This window comes from Dermacentor silvarum, chromosome 1 (assembly GCF_013339745.2).
Source record: "Dermacentor silvarum isolate Dsil-2018 chromosome 1, BIME_Dsil_1.4, whole genome shotgun sequence".
NCBI classification, from domain to species: Eukaryota; Metazoa; Arthropoda; class Arachnida; order Ixodida; family Ixodidae; genus Dermacentor; species Dermacentor silvarum.
Genome location: NC_051154.1, coordinates 339,299,265 through 339,304,679, shown reverse-complemented (window position 1 = coordinate 339,304,679; position 5,415 = coordinate 339,299,265). Strand labels below are relative to the sequence as shown.

The window sequence follows — 5,415 nt, the reverse complement described above, 5'->3', positions numbered from 1 at the left end:
GATCGAGAATTTCGATCCCGATCGGAAGCGGTTGTAATGCTATTAGCAATATGTACTGCAAGGTTTGATTTCCATTTCAGGTGAAAGAGGCGTTCCCATACGCTCTTACCAGTTGCCACAGACATCTTCGATTCGCACTGATGCTGTGGAAAAATGCCAAGATGGGGCAGACGAGAGCTCGAGCAGCTCAATGTTAGAACCAATTGATGCACCACTGGCCGAAGAGACAGAACCAATAGAGTGCTGTGGTACGTTTATCTTTCAAGTAATGCAAATGTTCATGCGCCAAATTGTGTTGCATGTGGGCCTTCATGTCATTTACTGTGATGTAGAGTACTTGGTTATTTTTAATTAGTTTCATTTCATTTTATTTTTCCACCCTCCCGAGGTTCCGGCTGAGACTTCAGGCAATTGCATTACAAATTCAGAAGGTACCAGAACAATTTGCAGCACTTTTACTGCTGTTTGTGTTAATACTTGTGACTGCTATAAGTTATGTTATTGTTACATTCAATTTGTTTTTCTTTTTCAGAGATTATTGCTGAAGCTGAGAAGCTCTCTAAAGAAATTGGAATTCAGGTCGATACTAGAAACTTCTTGTTTGCCAGGGAACAGCTTATCACAATTGCAAAAGTTCCTGATGAAAATGGTCTTGTTGCGCTCACAGGTATAAGCTCTTTCGAGTTGTTTTACAACATAACAGAGCTTTACACAGAAGCAAGGTTGCGTCAAGGAACGCGAAGCTTATCCTTGAGTGATGATGATGCTGTGCTTCTCACATTCATGAAGCTCGATCATGATTTAACATTTTCTCTGCTGGCAGTGTAGTTTAGTGTTCACCGTACAACTGCGTCTGACATTTTCAAGGATTCCGATTGTAATTCTAGCAAGTATTCTTGAGCATGCAGTTTTCTGGCCATCGAAGACTGCAGTTGTCAAGTGTCTTACAATGTATTTCAAAGAATACAAAGACACGAGGATGGTGCTTGACTGCACTGAAATAGAAATTGAGCGCCCAAAAGATCTTGTGTCGAGGCTCCTCACGTACAGCCACTATAAGCGCACATACACTGCAAAGGTACTGGTGAGTGAGACACCAGGTGGCTTAATCAGCTATATAAGTCCGGCGTATGGCGGGAAAGCATCTGACACATACATCACAAAGCAGTGCAGCATTCTTGACAAGTGTATTCCCCATGTTGACATTGTAATGGTAGATAAAGGCTTCCTGATCGGTGAACTTTGCAATGAAAAAAAAAACATAAAAATGATCAGACCTCCCTTCCTCATGGAAAAACAGCTTACTACAGAGGAAGCTAGGAGAAATCAGTCCATAGCAAGTGCCCGAGTACATGTGGAGAGGGCCATTCAAAGGATGAAACTGTACCGCATTTTGAAAAATCGTTTTGATCTTGACCTTGTGCCATACATTGACTGCATATTCAAAGTAATTGCTGGTACTGTGAACCTCTCAAAGCCGTTGCTCAGTAACAACAAGTTCCTTTTCAAATGATAACATCTGCATGTGTATTTTATCAGGTTAAGTCTCCACAAAGTAGTTCTACAGCGATTACTAAATTAGCTTTGTGAGCTTTTTCTTCGTCTTTCTGGGGTTTTACGTGTCAAAACCAGTTCTGATTATGAGGCGCGCCGTTGTGGAGGGCTCCGGATGAATTTTGACCACCTGGCGTTCTTTAACGTGCACTACAACGCAAGAACACGGGTGTTTTTGCATTTCACCTCCATCGAATGAGCTGTCGCGGCCGGCATTCGATCCCGCGAACTCGTGCTCAGCATTTGCGAGCTGCCATACAAAGTGTGATATTTAATAAATGTGACTAACTAAGTGGTGTAATAATAAAAAACATTATCCAAGGAACCAGTCAGTGTGAAGTTTTTATGAATATGCACACCTACACTGTAATTAGCCTAAGCAGAAGAAAAATTTCTGGTTGTAATAAGTGCAGTGGTCCTAAAATGTACACAATAACACGAGCTGTGTCAGTAGTTCTGGTCTATATGATTTGGAGTGTAGTAGAAAAAGCATTTTTTTTCTTACAACATCGCCCACTAACAGTAAAGCCAACTGGAAAACATTTCGAGCTTCTTGTCAAGAAGCACCACTCTTAGTTTTCCTTGGCACCAGAAATACATGACTGTTGCATTTTTAATGCATAAAAAGCTTATTTCAATAATTTCGATCTCAAATAGCAACTTTTATGAGAAAAGCGATGCATAAAAATAATTTTGACGCATGCTTCACTGTTGAGCTGTTTCATAATGCAGTTATATCCTCACATATCACAGTAATGCTTGTCAGCATATCTTTTTAGTATCACAGTAGGTCAGTGGCAGCACCTGAGTTAACACAAAACCTACATACAAGCATGATTGAATACCCATGTAGAAAGCTGCGCATGGCACATGAACCACAAGTGACTACTGTCATTCCCTGGAATGACTTTCTGATATCACAGTTACTTCTTTACAGTATCACAGTTGCATTAGAAAATGCAGTTACCCATACCAATTAGATCACAAAACAAACACCAGCCGGAAATGAAACAAACAAAACTACAGATAACTACTGTACAGCGCAACAGTTGTCTGGCTACCCCAGTATCACAGTATCGGCCAAATATCCCACAAACATGACCACATGAGCAGTAGACAAAAATGAGAACATCTTTCTAACGCCTTTGTGCACTTTTCTTCATCATTGTTGTATGAATGGAAGCCCATGTGAGTTAACACAAAATTCACATACCAGTATGATTGAATACCCATGTAGAAAGCTGGGCATAAAACATAAACCACAAGCGAGTATCCCCGGGATGACTTTTTATATCACAGTTATTTCTTGACACTATCACAGTCACATTACAAAATGCAGTCACCCAAAAATTAAATGCACAGAATGCCACATAGACAACTGCACTGCATGCGATTCCTAATCTGTCATTTTAGTGTCTGTTATGGTTTGAGGTTGCATCACACAATGCTCTAGCCACTGCATGACTCGGCCGTTTACACAATAATGTGTTTGCATGGTCAGGCAATGCAATTTTTTGTGTGCTACAGCCTGCTACCGTGTTTGAATTTTCTTGCTCAGTGTACAGAGAAGCCCACTGTTAAAGGGAACACTTGAGTGCAGAGCATGTCTGGATTTTCCTCTCTCGCAATAGTAAAATCGCATAGACTTGGAGCAGATAACTTGTAGGTGGTAGCTCTCATTCCTTTCGACACACCTGTGCAGTGCATTGACATTGCTTCCACAGCCACATGCAGCTAGGATGCCAGACAAGTTAGGGCCCCACATCTGAGTGTTCCCTTTCACAGTGGACTGCACTGTACATCAGTACAAAGCCTCATACTGCAGATGTGTCCAAACTATCTAGGAGTGTTTTCTCTGATTACACATGCAACTTTTCTTATGGTTTATGTATCGAGTTAACTGTGGCAATGGCATTCTGTTGCTGAACATGAAGTCGCAGGTTGATTTCTGGGCTGCGTTCTTACCGAGAAAGTCAATAGCAAGGTGCTTATATACCCAATATTGATGTATAACTGCCCCCTACACAATCCCTAATAACACTTTTGTCACGTTGGAATGTTAAACATCATATATCAGTCATTTTCGTGGCTTAAAAAGGGAGGCTGCAGTTTGGTTACGCGCAGTGCATTAAAAATTGCATGTGCAACAGAAGCAAAGCATTTCATGTAGAAAGAACATGTGGCAGTATGTACTAGAGCACTGCACGGGCCGATTTTTGCGGCCCGGGCCCGGCCCGGGCCCGTTTTTACATTGGGCGGCCCGCCCGAGCCCGATCAAAACTTTTATGGCGAGACCCGGGCCCGGCCCGGGCCCGGAAATAATCTACGTTTCCCGCCCGGCCCGGCCCGCCACCCCTTTACCTTAAGCCCGAGCCCGGCCCGAGCCCGACACGAAACCGGCCCGAACCCGGCCCGAGACCGAAAAATACATGTTTTTCAGAGTTGAGAAGCCCGAGAATAACTCGAAGAAAGCCAGAGCCCGGCCCGGGCCCGCGTCTAAAAACCCGAGCCCGGCCCGGGCCCGGGTCAAAAAGCACACGCCGTGCCCGAGCCCGGCCCGAGCCCGTGAAAAAACTCCTCTACCCGGCCCGGCCCGGCCCACGGGCCGGGCCGGGCCCGGGCTTTCGTTTAAGCCCGAGCCCGTGCAGTGCTCTAGTATGTACTGCTCAAAAAAATAGCAAGACCTTTCAACTACATCACTGAAATAGGCCTCATCAAATGGCACTGTAATGCAAATATTGTCTTGCTCATTGAGAAATACAAACAAATCTGCATGCTGAACTCCTGTGATGCCCATTTGCACCTGAACTTGGCAAAGATATGTGGTTGCACGCTTTAGGTTTTGAGTCAAAACTTTTTCTTTGTTCTTCTCCATATTCTCTTCCAAGAATTTTTCATGGACTCGGGACATTTGATTTCCAGTACCCGCTCAGGACAACAGTTGCACTTTACTAGTCCATCTGGACTTGCACCCATGTAAGGGCGGCCTTCCATAATGAAAAGTCGACACTGCCTCACAACCAAGTTCTCATGACTGGCTCGCTGGCTTTGGTAGCATTTTCGCGCACTGCCTCACAACCAAGTTCTCATGACTGGCTCGCTGGCTTTGGTAGCATTTTCGCGCACTGCCACTGAGCAACCACGGCGGGTCAGATGACATTGTCCTATTCAGCAACATTGGGAACGAATTACAACAAATGATTTGAGGACCTTAACCGAGAAAGTGTAAGAGTGTAAGATTAATATGCAGAAGAAAAAGATAATGCTCTATAGCCTGGCAAGGGAACAAGAATTCAGGATCGCCAGTGAGCCTCTAGAGTCTGTAAAGGAGTACGTTTATCTAGGTCAATTACTCACAGAGGAGCCTGATTATTTCGAGGAAATGTACAGAAGAATAAAATTGGGTTGGAGCGCACACGGCAGGCATTACCAAATCCTGACTGGAAGATTACCACTGTCGTTGAAAAGAAAAGTGTACAATCATTGCATTCTGCCGGTGCTAACATATGAGGCAGAAAGTTTAAGGTTAACAAAGAAGCTCGAGAACAAGTTAAGGACCACACAAAGAGCGATGGAACGAAAAATGTTAAGCCTAAGGTTAAGACAGGAAGAGAGCGGTGTGGATCAGAGAACAAACGGGGATAGCCGATATTCTAGTTGACATTAAGCGGAAAACGTGTGGCTGGGCAGGCACGTAATGCGTAGGATGGATAAGCGGGGGACAATTAGAGTAGCAGAATGGACACCAAGAGAAGGGAAGCGCAGTCGAGGACGGCAGAAATCTAGGTGGGGTGATGAGGTTAGGAAATTTGCAGGCGCAAGTTGGAATCAGCTAGCGCAAGACAGGGGTAATTGGAGATC

The 5,415-nt window shown here is 44.1% G+C and overlaps 1 pseudogene; it reads left to right on the top strand.

Moving 5' to 3' along the window:
- Positions 1-409: 409 nt before the first annotated feature.
- Positions 410-1,738, top strand: LOC119444054 (uncharacterized; annotated as a pseudogene).
- The last annotated feature ends 3,677 nt before the right edge of the window (positions 1,739-5,415 follow it).